The sequence below is a fragment of the Protopterus annectens genome, chromosome 2.part0 (genome assembly GCF_019279795.1).
Source record: "Protopterus annectens isolate FY-2018-M chromosome 2.part0, PAN1.0, whole genome shotgun sequence".
NCBI classification, from domain to species: Eukaryota; Metazoa; Chordata; order Ceratodontiformes; family Protopteridae; genus Protopterus; species Protopterus annectens.
The window spans coordinates 351371935-351385087 of NC_056728.1; the positions used below are offsets into that span (position 1 = coordinate 351371935).

Sequence of the window (13153 nt, forward strand, 5' to 3'; positions counted from 1 at the left end):
TAGGACTGAGCAAAATGTAACAAAAAATTCAGGACATTCTGCAAAACTCTAGACAGTTAACAGGTACAGTACCAATAATATGACTGATCATAATGCTTTTAACCTTACCTTTTCCAGACATTTAACGGAATGCCTCTCACTTTCCTCATATTTTTACACAGTCCCTAATACACTTTTAAACTTTCTTGCAACTAAAAATTAAACATGATTCCCATAATGCCATTTGAGTCTCAGAAAAAAAGAAAAAGCAAAGAAACCAATAACGGAATGCTCTCTTCCATGGCGGCTCCCTAGCAGACTACTAATGCACTGTGTAAGCATACAAACTTATGTTCTATATGCATGTGCAGTTCATCAGTAAACCAAGAAGAGTGCCATTATACAAAGACATTATTTTAAAAGGGTAAACAATTTTTTACTTAAATAATGTCAATGTATAGCAGCAGTGACTCACTACTGGATGTGAGCAGCAGAGGACTAATGCACAGCTAGCTCTGATTACTCAAGCTTTGCTCTTGTGACCAAAGTACGGGTTAATCCTGTGATGCCCACATCCATTGCTGGTTTACTCTTAAATAATTTGTCTGTGTCTTAATAAGGGTATAAACAATTAGCTGAGAATGATACTTGTGTTTCTGTATCTCTGCAATATTTTTAACTCATGCAAAAAAGAAAGAATGTCATGTCTCTGAGAGATTTACCTAATATACAGCAACACAAGACATGAACTGGTATATGACAATGCTTTTAAGACAGCATGCATGAATGAGACAGGTGATCAACAGCACTTGTATAAGCGATGACAAAAGGACAACTTGGGCTGCATGTGGGGCAACTCTATGAAGAATTGTTTGAAGCCACCTTTACTGAGATGTGTATATCACAAGCTTGTATTCATACAGCTGAACACTCCAAAGCTATACACATCCAAAAAAAATAGCCTGCGTCAGTACTGTATTCTAACATAAACACTTTCTTACAATCCTACATAAATGCATATACACACTATAGGGTAACAGATATGATACACACACTGTCATAAACTCAGACAGTGATTTCAACATGTAGCATGTATCTATTATATCACTGAATGAAGTACCAGAAAAATGGAAAATAAGTTTGGAGCTGCTACCAGAGGCACACATACAGTATCCAGAATCCCCATCTAACTGTTCAATGTCAGATGTACCAGACTGAAAATCTCAAAACAGGCTGTGCTACACAACTCCCTTCTGATATCAAACATTCCTGGGACATATCTGTAGCAGACAGCAGTTAAACATATAACAGAAAACGGACAGCTTTGAAAATCTCTTGAATACCTTGTTGTTACAGGACGATCAGAAAAGCGGCCAATGCACAACTCTATGGAGTCTTGACCTCTTCATGCACTTAAGTGACCTGCAAAAAGGGAGAGAAGGAAAATCTTAAAATACAGCTTTGGCCATAAATGCCATAGCAGCTTTTGCTTACATAATAGTACAAATAGCAACACTAAGAACATAGCTAAGCACTTAAAATGGAAATTGATGTACACACTGTTGCCTTACTGATCTTGGTTCTCTCATAGCTGGAATGCCTTCTGTGTGGAATATGCATGTGACAACTGTGTCCATAGGGAGGTTTTCCATGATCTTTGGTTCACAGGTTCATCAGTTTCATGGTTTCATAGATTCTTACTACACGCACAGTCAAGGAGACCATCAAAAAGTTAGTGGGAGAGTAACAATGTTAGGAAAGAGCAGGATATTCCTGAAATAGGGGATACATTGAAATTTGTATCTGTGATGTCATTTTGTATCATTGATGGAGCAATATATTTTTTTAATTCTCCAAAATGGACATTTGCTTTATCACTGATTATATTAAGGTGAAGGAGTTTAAAGAGTGCTGGGACATTCATAACTTGAAAGGCTTAGGACTAAGATGCAATAAGGTAAAATCATAACACTTTAATGCTGCTGCTGTGGTAACTAGCCTGTTTAAAAACTTAAAATTTCACTCTTATAGGTTCATAGGTATATACCAGGCTAATGACCACCCGGGCTTTTATAAGCCCAGTAGTGCAGTTCAACCCAATTGTGTCCCTGTGTATCATGGATATTTATTATGAGGGGGAATGTTAATTATGATGTTTCTAGAGGTTATTTGGGAGGTTCATTAGTTTTGGCATTACTGTCTGCCTCTGTCTATCAGAGACATGCTGACCACACCTGGGTGAATTTCTGATTTCCCATCCTTTGGTCAAGGCACTTAAATAGGGTTAGGGATAGATTCTAATTCATATGGATGGGGAACCTTGTACTGTTGACAGACATAATTCTGTGCTGTGTTGTGTTAACTTTCTCAGGGGCACTGTTAATCTCTGGTAGTACATATAGGTTCATAGGTTCATAGGTTCATACTAGGCTATCTGCCCAAGGGCATTTACAAGCCTAGCCCATAGTTTTGTGGCTTATGCCACCCCTTTAGTATGGGGAACTATACCCATTATTTTGCTGTGCCTCTGTCGAGCAGTGACACTGAGGTAATCCCTGGGGTATATCTGCGATCTCCCATCCATTGGTCAAGATTTCTCTTGAACAAGGCCAGCGAGGTGCTCTGCCTCACATATACCGGGATTTTGTTCCACAGCATAGGGAGTCTTTGGGTGATGAATCTATCCCTCCAGCACGTCCTATTAATAGCCGTGTCAAGGTTTAAGTCTCCTGCCCTTGTGGCTCTGATGGATCTAGATTTTTTGAGGTGAAGCATATTCATCAAATCTGGGTTTGACATGGCCTTGTATGTTAGGCAAAGGTCACCTCTGAGCAGGCGGTAAGCGACTGAATAGAGCTGGAGTTCTTTCAGTCGGGCAGCATAGGACAGATGTTTGAGACCCTTTATCCTTTTGGTGAGGAACTTTTGTGGCCTCTCAAGCTGCTGCAAGTGTCGGGTCAGACACATTCCGAATGGGGCATTGTACTCAATCATTGGTCTGATGAGTGATGAGTACAGGGAGACCATGACCTCCCTTGATCTAGATGAGAATCCCTTCATGATAAGGTGGGCAATGTAGAAGGTCTTCCTAACTACTTTGGCTACATGGGTGTCGAATGACAGACTACTATCAACTTGGGTCCCTAGGTCCCTGATGACATCTTCTGTGCTCAGTGGATTGCCACCTATTTGGTAGCTAGGGGTAACCTTGTTTTTCCCGAAGGGTATGACTATGCATTTTTTGGCATTTAACTTTAGGCCATGGCTCTGGCACCAGTTATCCGTTTCTGTGAGACCCTTCTGAAGGATATCTGTGTCCGATGTGTTTTCTACTATGGCGCCCAGTTTGCAGTCATCTGCAAACTTTGTCAGCCATAACCCTCCTGTGTTTGCTTGTACTTCGGAAAAGTAGATGCCAAACAAGAGTGGGCCCAGGACTGAGCCCTGTGGTACACCACTTGTGACAGGCTTTGAGTCTGACATGGCACCAGCAACTCTGACCCTGTGTGTTCTGTCACTCAGCCAGTTTGCAACCCATCTTGTGATGTATGGGTTAACATTTAGGCTGATGAGTTTTTTAATGATACCCGAGTGGGGTATTGTATCGAAGGCCTTCGCCAGATCGAGGTAGGCTGTATGGACTGCCTTTCCCTCATCAATGGCTTTGGTGACTGTTTCGAAAAAGTCAACCAAGTTTAGAAGGCATGCTCTACCTTTGACAAAGCCAAACTGGGATGGATCCAAAGTCTGCAAATTCCCTATGTCTTTATTTATGAGGTCCATTATGATCCTCTCCATGGCTTTGCAGATAAGGCTTGTCAAGCTAATGGGCCGGTAATTTCCAGGGTCGGTGGAGGCACCGCCTTTATGAAGTGGGACCACAGTTGCAGTGCGCCACTCCCTGGGTACGTATCCAGAGGTAAGACTATGATTAAACAGCTGTCCTAGCTGTGGGTTTAGTTCCTCATTGAGTTCGTGGAGCACACAGCCGGGGACACCATCAGGTCCCATGGATGCTGTGTTTTTTGCTTTGGAGAGAGCTGTTCTCACTTGGGCGTTGGAGATGTTTGGGGGGCTGTAATCGCTTGGTATAGATATCTCTCCTTTTGGGGGGGGGGGGGAGAAGTTTGCACTGAACCTGTCAGCCAGTATGTTGGCAATGTCTGTAGGATCAGTAATCTTCACATCATTTTGAACTAGTTCTGAACATATCTGGGAGTTTCCTCCCAGGTTTCTAACATAGCTAAAGAAGGCCTTATGATTGTCTTTTGAGTCTTCAGCTATTTTTTTCTCAAAATTTGCTTTGGATGATTTTATGAGAGCTCTTAGTTTTTTGCTTATAGTGATCAAGGGTGTCTTACCTTTTAAGGATTTTGCTCTATCTTGTAGTAGCTTCCTCCTTTTGTTGTAGAGTTTGTTTATGGCTGGGGTCCACCAGACTGGACGCTTGCCTTTGGTGCAAAGAGTCTTTGTTTTGCTTGGGATTGCCTTATCCATGCAGTCCTGCAGGTGCTGGTAGAAGGCATTTGTAAGTGATTCAGCAGCTTGAGTACTGTTTTCCGCCGGCTCGGGGGCCTTAAAGGAGACCACACTAGTCTTTAGAAGTGTGAAGTCGGCTTTCGAGAAGTTCTTTACTGTGGTCTTTTTTATTTCAGATGGGGGTGGGATGAGGACCTCCAGCGAGATTAGTTTGTGATCTGATCTCACCAGTGAGGGGTATACTTCCGGTGTTGAACATTGTGCTCCCATGTTCGTGATGATGAGATCAAGTATGTTGTCTCCTCTTGTGGGGATGGTGACTAGTTGTTCCATGGCATTTGAGTTTATGAATTCCAGGAACTTTTGGGCTAGGGTGTTTGGGCTTGAGTAGTGTACCCAGTCTATATTAGGGTAATTGAAATCACCTAGTATGATGGTGTTTGGTGATACATTTATCCCCTCTAGTGTTTTCAGGAAGGCCATGTGAGTTTCCTGAGTTTGTGAGGGTGGCCTGTAACATGCTACAATTTGCAGAGCAGTCTTGCCTATGGTTAATTGCACCTGGATGGTTTCCGATGCATCGTGCTTTGCCACCAGTCTGGAGGTTTGGGTGTCCTTGATGAATATGGATACCCCCCCCTCCTTTCTTGGTATTTTCCGGATTTTGGGGCCGGAACGCATGATATGAGGTAAAACCTGATAGTGCTGGGGTGCTCTCAGGAGCCTTGAACCAGGTTTCTGTCACAGCACAGACATCGATGTTCTCCATACTGAGAAGGGCCTCGAGTGCGTGCATTTTGAGATTTAGACTTCTGGCATTGAGCAGCATTATCCTTAGTTTTTTTCCTTTTTTGTGTTCTAGGGTGGTAGGTTTAGAATTTGAGCCTTGCCTAAAAAAGGCACTATGGGGGTGGCAAGAGCCTTTGCCAATATCCGAATCCCAGGGTGACAGGTGCAAGCCGTCCCTTAAGCAGCGTGGCTTGTCCAGCATGTCATCCCAGGCAGACAGACATTGGATCCCCTTTGAATGACACCAGAGTTTAAGCCAATTGTTAAAGCTGATCATCTTATCTCTGTATTGTGGCATCATTCTTGGTGAAGCTAGGATACTGCTCAGGGTCAGGGTCATACCTGCCTGGGCTACATAATCAGAGAGCTCCTCAATGTCTCTTTTCATGTAGTCCAAGGAGGTACGTCTCAGGTCGTTTACACCAGCGTGGACAATGACTGAGTCATATTTGTACCTGCTGTTGAGAGACCTGAGTGCATGCGTTATGTGGCGGATTCTAGCACCCGACAGGCAGCTTACTGTGACCTTCTCCTTACTCAGTCTGGTGAGCGGGACATCAGTGTGTCTGACTATGGAGTCACCAATGACTAGTGTGTCTGGCATTGTGTTTGGCCTTAAGGGCTGTGACTGTTTGACACTCTGACTGTGAGGTCTATGTGTTGCAGGTGTTGTGTTCTGAGGTGGTGGTTGTTTGGGTGTCTGCTTTGGTGGCCTCTGCTGTTTTGGTAGATTTTTGATCAGAGCCTCCGAGTATGTCTTTGTGTGTTTATGTGTATGATTTGAGGTTGAGATGGTACTATGTGAGACTGGGTCTATAGTGTGTGTGGTAACCTTTTCCTCCTGACTGGTCTTGCCAGTCCTATGTTGAGAGAACTCAGCCTCCAGTTTGGCCGTATAGATGCATCTCTCGCATGTATTTGTGTTTTGTGGGAGGAGGAGAGGGTTGTCTGTGTACATGAGGCAATTGTAACATTGCCTCAATATTCCCAGGTTCACCAGCTGAGCAGGAGAGGACACTAGCAACTGATCCCTCGACATGCTAGAAGGACTAGACAAAAAAACTTTTAAAGAGATTCCGGGGGACGTGGGTGACCGAGAAATGGGGGTTTGCCTTTTTTGGGGTGCTATCTATATGAGTGACGTATCAAGGTAATAAGTACTGTAGGAGCAAGTGCTAGGTTTAACAGATAGAGAATAGTCTACTTGGAGTCAAGCAGAGATGATCTTTTAGTTATAGGATACGCTAATTAGATCAGTAGTATAGTTCGAGGAAGGTAGTTTTAAGGGAAAATTTGAAGAGTGGACTTTAGGTAGCCCGAATAGTTTAAACCTGCTTAACCGGCGCGCTGCCCTAGTGTGCAACAGTGGCAGCTCCGCGCTAAATCACGCTAAATCTCGCTAATGCGCGCTAAAGCGTGCTTTATAGCAGGGGGCTGGAAAAGACAGGAAATGACCCAAAATGGCCAATAAACTACAAGTTACTGCTTTAAACCACTCCTCTGAGGACAAACAGGCAGCTCAGTACTCCCTACTCCCACTAGTGAGTAAAGAAACTACCCCTTGACCAAACAAGGAAAATGGAGAAAACAGGAACCAAGACAAAGCCCAGGGATCAGCAAAATCTGATCACTGGAACAAACTATTAGGAAAGTATGGAAAACAAGAGTATTTTTAAATGTTCATAGACATATCTTTTACAAAAATAGCATAAGACTTAGTTGGTTTCTATAGGTTAGTTATTGCGTACACTTTGTCAGCAGCTGACAATAATGCACTCTTTCTTTCAAAGTGTCTAATGTACTCCAGGGATGTTGTAGCTATTTGAACTTGCCTTTGCTCTATTTCAAGACTTGTAATCTCAGTTTCCCCAAGAGGTTAAACAAATGTTTCTCATGTTCCTGCCTTATATCACCACAAACTCAGGTGCTGCCAGTAAAGTTAATGACAGTTTCCAGGTCCTACATGGTCATATTGAATGCATAGATCTTAAAAGTCGATTCATCAGACTTGATTTGTTAACATTCTTGGTGTACATCGCACTAAAAGGAACGTAACCATTTTAAAAACCCATATTTATCCAAAGACATAGTGAACATCAAAATTATGGAAGTTTCCTCATTAAACCCGATTTGTTACAACCCTTGGTTTACGTCAAGCATTAAAAAAAATCTAGCCTTTTTAAAACAAGTATCTACTCGGGCATTTTGAATGCACAGATGTTGGAAGTTTCTTCATCAAACTTGATTTACTAAAATCATTAGATTACATCAAGCATTAAAAAGAATCTAGCATTTGGCATTGTGGCAACAAGCTTTTCAGTTGTCTGCAAGCGTTAATGTTCTCTTGATCCTTTGGATATTTATCGGTGTCTTGTGGATAAATGCACATCTTAACATTATCTAGTAAAATAGCAGTCACTCTCTAATTTATCTATGCAATAGGCTTAGTCTGTTTAAAGAACATTCCTAGTCATGCCACATGCCTCAGCTTTAGCTCTGGTTTAGCACTAATCATAATGTGGGCTCAGCTTGTGAAATGAATCATTAGAAATGATTATGATAATAAATTAATGTGAAATTGTGAATGTAAACTTTTTAGATCCTTAAACTATCCAGTATAACTTCTCTAAGTATTATTTCAGGCCTTGCTAGTGATTTAGCAAATTGCCCCTCTACACTTGCAATGAAGCATAGATTATAAACACATTTTAGTGCATTTATGAACTTCTTTAGGTTGGTTTGCAACAAACCTCTAAATATACACTTTTTATTCAAAGCTTATGCTTTTAATGCATCATTTAACTGACCTTGCATTGTATCAGCTTCTGAAGTGCTTTAATCCCTGAGCTGACTGATAAAATATTTTGAGTATTTCATAAATTATTACTTACTATGTTGCACATTATCAGCAACACTTTGCTGCTACATTGTAGTGACAGGTTGCATTTTGTATTATCGAAGCTTAAAACAATGCCTTCATTTGTCATCTGAACCGCATTCATTTTTAATCATGTCCAAAGTCACAAAATCATCTGCACTGAATAACTTTGGCTGCTTTAACAACATCTACAAAGTAAAAAAGCTGAAACAGAAGCTTGCGGACCTTGACTACATTGTGCAAAAAAGGGCCAAATAATATGACAGAGAGAGAGAGAGAGAGTTATAACATCCAACATGGAGCAGAATGATCACAAAATGAAAAACGAGCATTACTCGCGATTACCAGCACAAGGACAAACTAGACTGCATGTGAGGTTTTGTCTCAACCAGGTTTGACCCAATGGCTTCAATATGAGCTGAGTGCATGAATGCAGCCTATACACATATTTATTCATCATGCAGTTTACATATGTTGTTTTACACGGAGACTCACACAATATGTCACATTCTGCACCGTCTTGAAACATAACTGCTTTGCCATTAATCTTAATTTCAATGGCCCAACTCCTTGCTGCTTCATATTCACATAGCAACTCTTATCTCTAAACACATTGTTCTTGCATATAGCTTGTACAGTATAGTTACAAACTGAATTTATACCGTGTTGATTAGCATTCCCAGCTTTAATGTTTTTTTAGATACTGTGACATTAATATCTTGCTTCTTTGTGTTTTCTCCTAGTTTATAACACCCCCCTGACAAAATGAATTGTACTTCCATATAAAATGCAAATGTGACTTTATGTCCAGTAATGCTCATTTCCAACTTACAACTGCAAAGTTTATGTTGGGTAAAATTATTGTCTGCTCTTTTTTTACCAAAAACTTGTTTGCATGCCTGATCATATAACTTCAATTATATCATTTTTAATTTAGGCATTTTAAAGTTTCCACACTTTGTTTTCACTTTAGTTTCACACACAGTCTAAATTTTAAATCTCTACTTCTCCCTTCTGCTTCACAATGCCTTTGAAAGACACATTGCACATTGCACAGTTTGCTCACACAAGATGTGTACGGCTTTCTCAATGTTAAGCCAGCTTTTCTTAATAAATTGCTCTACAAATTATCATTTGTATGCTACAGACTGTTCTGTCTGCTATTAGCAAGCTGTTTTTCTCAAATCTTTGCCTTAAAATCTATGCTTTAATGCACTGAATAAGAATAAATAATATCCCAGAGTACTTGATGTTTTTTGAATAGTAAGTGCCTCATGCAAGTTAAATTCTTCTTAAAACTTGCTGCATTGTTGTAATTCAATTTTCTGTACTGCAACTTTGTCTCTTCATATTTGAAATAAAAAAATTGCTGAATACTTAAAGGGCTTCCTCACCAGTGAAATGCACTGAAACACTGCTCATTGGTTCATAAGTTTTTACCAAGCTTACAGCCAAGGAAGACCCTTGAGAAGCTTAGCCACATTACCCAATACTGTAGGAAGCTAACAGTATCCCCTATTAAGTAGACACATGTCCCTACTGAAAATTTGTGAGCAGTCATCTAGTCATCCAGACTGATTCTAACGGTTGTTAGGAAAGTACTCTGTTTATTAGTTAAAGGCATCTTATTCCAAAAATGGGGTATACAGTGGTTTTGGTATCTGTTACTCCATTTGATGTTGTTGCTGTGGTAGTAAAGGTTCAGGTCTCTAGAATGGGGTTTGCTTTACCACTGCTCCTATTTAGGTGAAAGAGGTTAAAGAGTGCTTAGTCATTCATAGCACAAAAAGCTAAGCAGAGATCACCTCCAGGAGTCTGTATGATACTGGGGAGAGGGACAAGACTTTTAGACTATCAGAGTAGCTAAAGGTGCTGAAACCTGACACTCATTCCACACACCATCATTAGGTTGTCATTAGGCAATGACAAGGAGGTGGTGGGTGGGGAGAATGAAAAAAGAAAAGCCTCAAAAGACTCCTATTGGTTGACTACGTGATGACCTGATTTGGCTGACCTCTGCCACCAGCAATAGGGGAATGACTGGACCTTTCAACTGAGAGGGGCTGATGATTATTAAATAGTGGAGATAAAAATAAAGAAATAAAGATAAAGATAAAGATAAAGATAAAGATTGCCATGAAAAAGTATTGAAATGCTGTCATGTAAGTGAAAAAATACAGTTTGAACAAAATTATTTCATTTTATAATTTCTGTACCAGCTTTAAGGTCATATGATCATCTAGTAACACTGAATCCAAGATTTCTGGGTCTAATCCTTTGTGCCCAATCCATGAATCCAGTTATGTTTTAAAGAATTCTAAGTTCTGACGGTCTGTAATTTGAAGTGGTAATTAATTACACAATCTCACCAAATCTTTGAGTTAAGTAATAGTAATGTATTTGTGTCCTCAAAGTAACAAAATCAAACTTCATAGCCTGATGTCTCCATTTTAAACTACAGCTGTAAATGTATATGTCCAGCATAGCTTATAAACAACACTCATGAAAGACTTTGTAGGCAAATATTAATTTGCCATGGATGTAAAAGATAGTGATTAGTAAATAAATTGAGGTATTTGCATTTATTATTGTAACTGTAACCCTTGTGAAGTAAAATGCCATTGGTAAAATTTCTTTGAACTCAATAAAGATGCTTCAGCTGACCTGCATTGTATATACAAAAATAATATTGTACTCTAAAACTAGACTAATATTTATTTTGTATAGTAGCATAAGACACACCTCGTTTCTTGTGCTAAGATTTTAAACATATATCTCATTTGATGCATAGCTGTCATTCAGCATGTATGTCAAAGGAAAGAGGAGTCTTGTAGCCCAGGCAGGTATGACCCTAGCCCTGAATAGCATCCTGCCATCACCCAGAATGATACCACAGTACAAGGACAAAATGATTGATTTCAACAATTGGCTAAGCTTCTGGTGTCATTCTAAGGGGATCCAGTATCTGTCTGCCTGGGATGACATGATCGACAGACCACAATACTTTGCCAGAGATGGCCTGCACCTGTCGTCCTTGGGATTCTGGATACTGGCTAAGGCTCTTGCCACCTCTATAGTGCCTTTTTAGGCAAGGTTCAAATGACAAATTCACTACTGTAACAGGTACAAGCAAGCAAAATCTGAGGGTAATGCTACTCAATGCTAGAAGTCTAAACCTCAAAATGCATTCACTCGAAGCACTCCTTAAAATGGAGAACATTGACATCTGTGCAGTGACAGAGACCTGGTTGAAGGCTCTAGAGAGCACCCCATATATTACCAGGCTATAATTCATACCACACCTTTCGGCCACCTAACCTGGACCGAAACACTAATGGTGGAGGCGTGTCCATATTCATTAAGGATATCCACACCTCCAGGCTAGTTGCTCAGCATAATGCATCCGAGATTATCCAAGTGCAACTAACTCTGGGCAAGACCGCAATCCAAACTGTAATGTGCTACAGATCCCACACCATGCCCCAGGATTCCCACTCCTCATTTCTTGATACACTGGAAAATATTAGGGTACAACCCAACACCCTAATAATGGGTGATTTCAACTACCCCAACATTAACTGGGAAAACTACTCATGTACCAACTCTTTTGCTCAATGTTTTCTGGAATTCATAAATTCCAACAGCTTGGATCATCTTATCCACACCCCCACCAGGGGCAGCAATATCCTAGACCTGGTCATTACCAACATGGGTGACTGGCGTTCCACACCAAAGGTCAATTCCTCTTTGGTCAGATCCACCTAGACATCCACATCCCACCTCCACCCCCCATTAGGGAAACCACCGTAAAAAAATTCTCCAAAGCCAACTTCACGCTTCTTAAGACAGAAGTGGCAAACTTCACAACACCCACGCAGACAGACAATAGAGGTACAACTTCTGAATCCTACACAAATGCACTTTATAAGCACTTACACGAGTGCATGGATCATGCTATCCCTAACAGAACCAAGATGCTATCCTCCAAAAAAAAAGAAGCCAGATCTGGTGGTCCCCTGCCATAAACAAGCTCTACAACAGGAGAAATAAACTGTTGCAAAAAAGAGTAAAATCCCATGACTGGAAGAACTGCCTGGTCAGCCTCAGTAAGAAGCTGAGATCCCTTATAAAATCCTCCAATGCTAGTTATGAAAAAAAAATTGCCACTGATTCTAAAGACAACAACAAAACATTCTATAGCTATGTCAAGAATCTAAATGGCAACACTCAGATCTGCTCAATGATGATACGGCACAATGGCACTAAATATACAGAACCAACTGATATTGCCAACATCCTGGCAGATAGGTTCAGTGCTAAGTTTAACCCCCCTCACCCCCCCAAAGGGCCCATCTCTATACTGGAAGAATGCAAAGTTCCTGTAATCACGGCTGCGCATGTGAAAACCACACTCTCCAAAGCCAAGAACACAGCATCCATGGGACCTGACAACATCCCAGGCTGCATTCTACATGGACTACAGAATGAACTGGCACCCCACCTAAGCACCATGTTCAATCATAGCCTCACCTCAGGCTTTGTGCCCACTGAATGGCGCACAACGACGGTTATCCCACTCCACAAAGGGGGAGCCACCACGGACCCTGGGAACTACCACCCCATTAGCCTAACGAGCCTGGTCTGCAATGCCATGGAACGTATCATCATGGAACTTATAAACAAAGACATTGGTAATCTCCAAACTTTGGACCCCACCCAGTTTGGGTTTGTAAAAGGCAGATCATGTCTCCTACACCTGACTGACTTCTTTGAAGCAGTCACCAAAGCCGTAGATGAGGGTAATGTGGTTCACACAGCCTATCTAGATCACACCAAGGCTTTTGACATCATCCCCCACTCTGGAATTATAGATAAACTCACTAAACTAGGCATAAATCCCTGTCACAAGATGGGTTGCCAACTGGCTCACTGACAGAACCCACACTGTGAATGTAGCAGTCTCCAAGTCCGACTTCAGACCAGTGACAAGTGGAGTACCACAGGGTTCAGTCATGAGTCCTCTCTTGT

General features: G+C 41.1%; 1 protein-coding gene across 3 annotated transcripts in view; it reads right to left on the reverse strand.

Annotated features, from left to right (window-relative positions):
* SYK (spleen associated tyrosine kinase) overlaps positions 1 to 13153 on the reverse strand; it is a 1380702-nt gene that overhangs the window by 993777 nt on the left and 373772 nt on the right. For all 3 annotated transcript variants that reach the window (XM_044060819.1, XM_044060818.1, XM_044060817.1), the window contains exon 2: positions 1323 to 1401. The gene's annotated coding sequence lies outside the window, so the exon portion shown is untranslated. The remainder of the gene's footprint in view (positions 1 to 1322; positions 1402 to 13153) is intronic.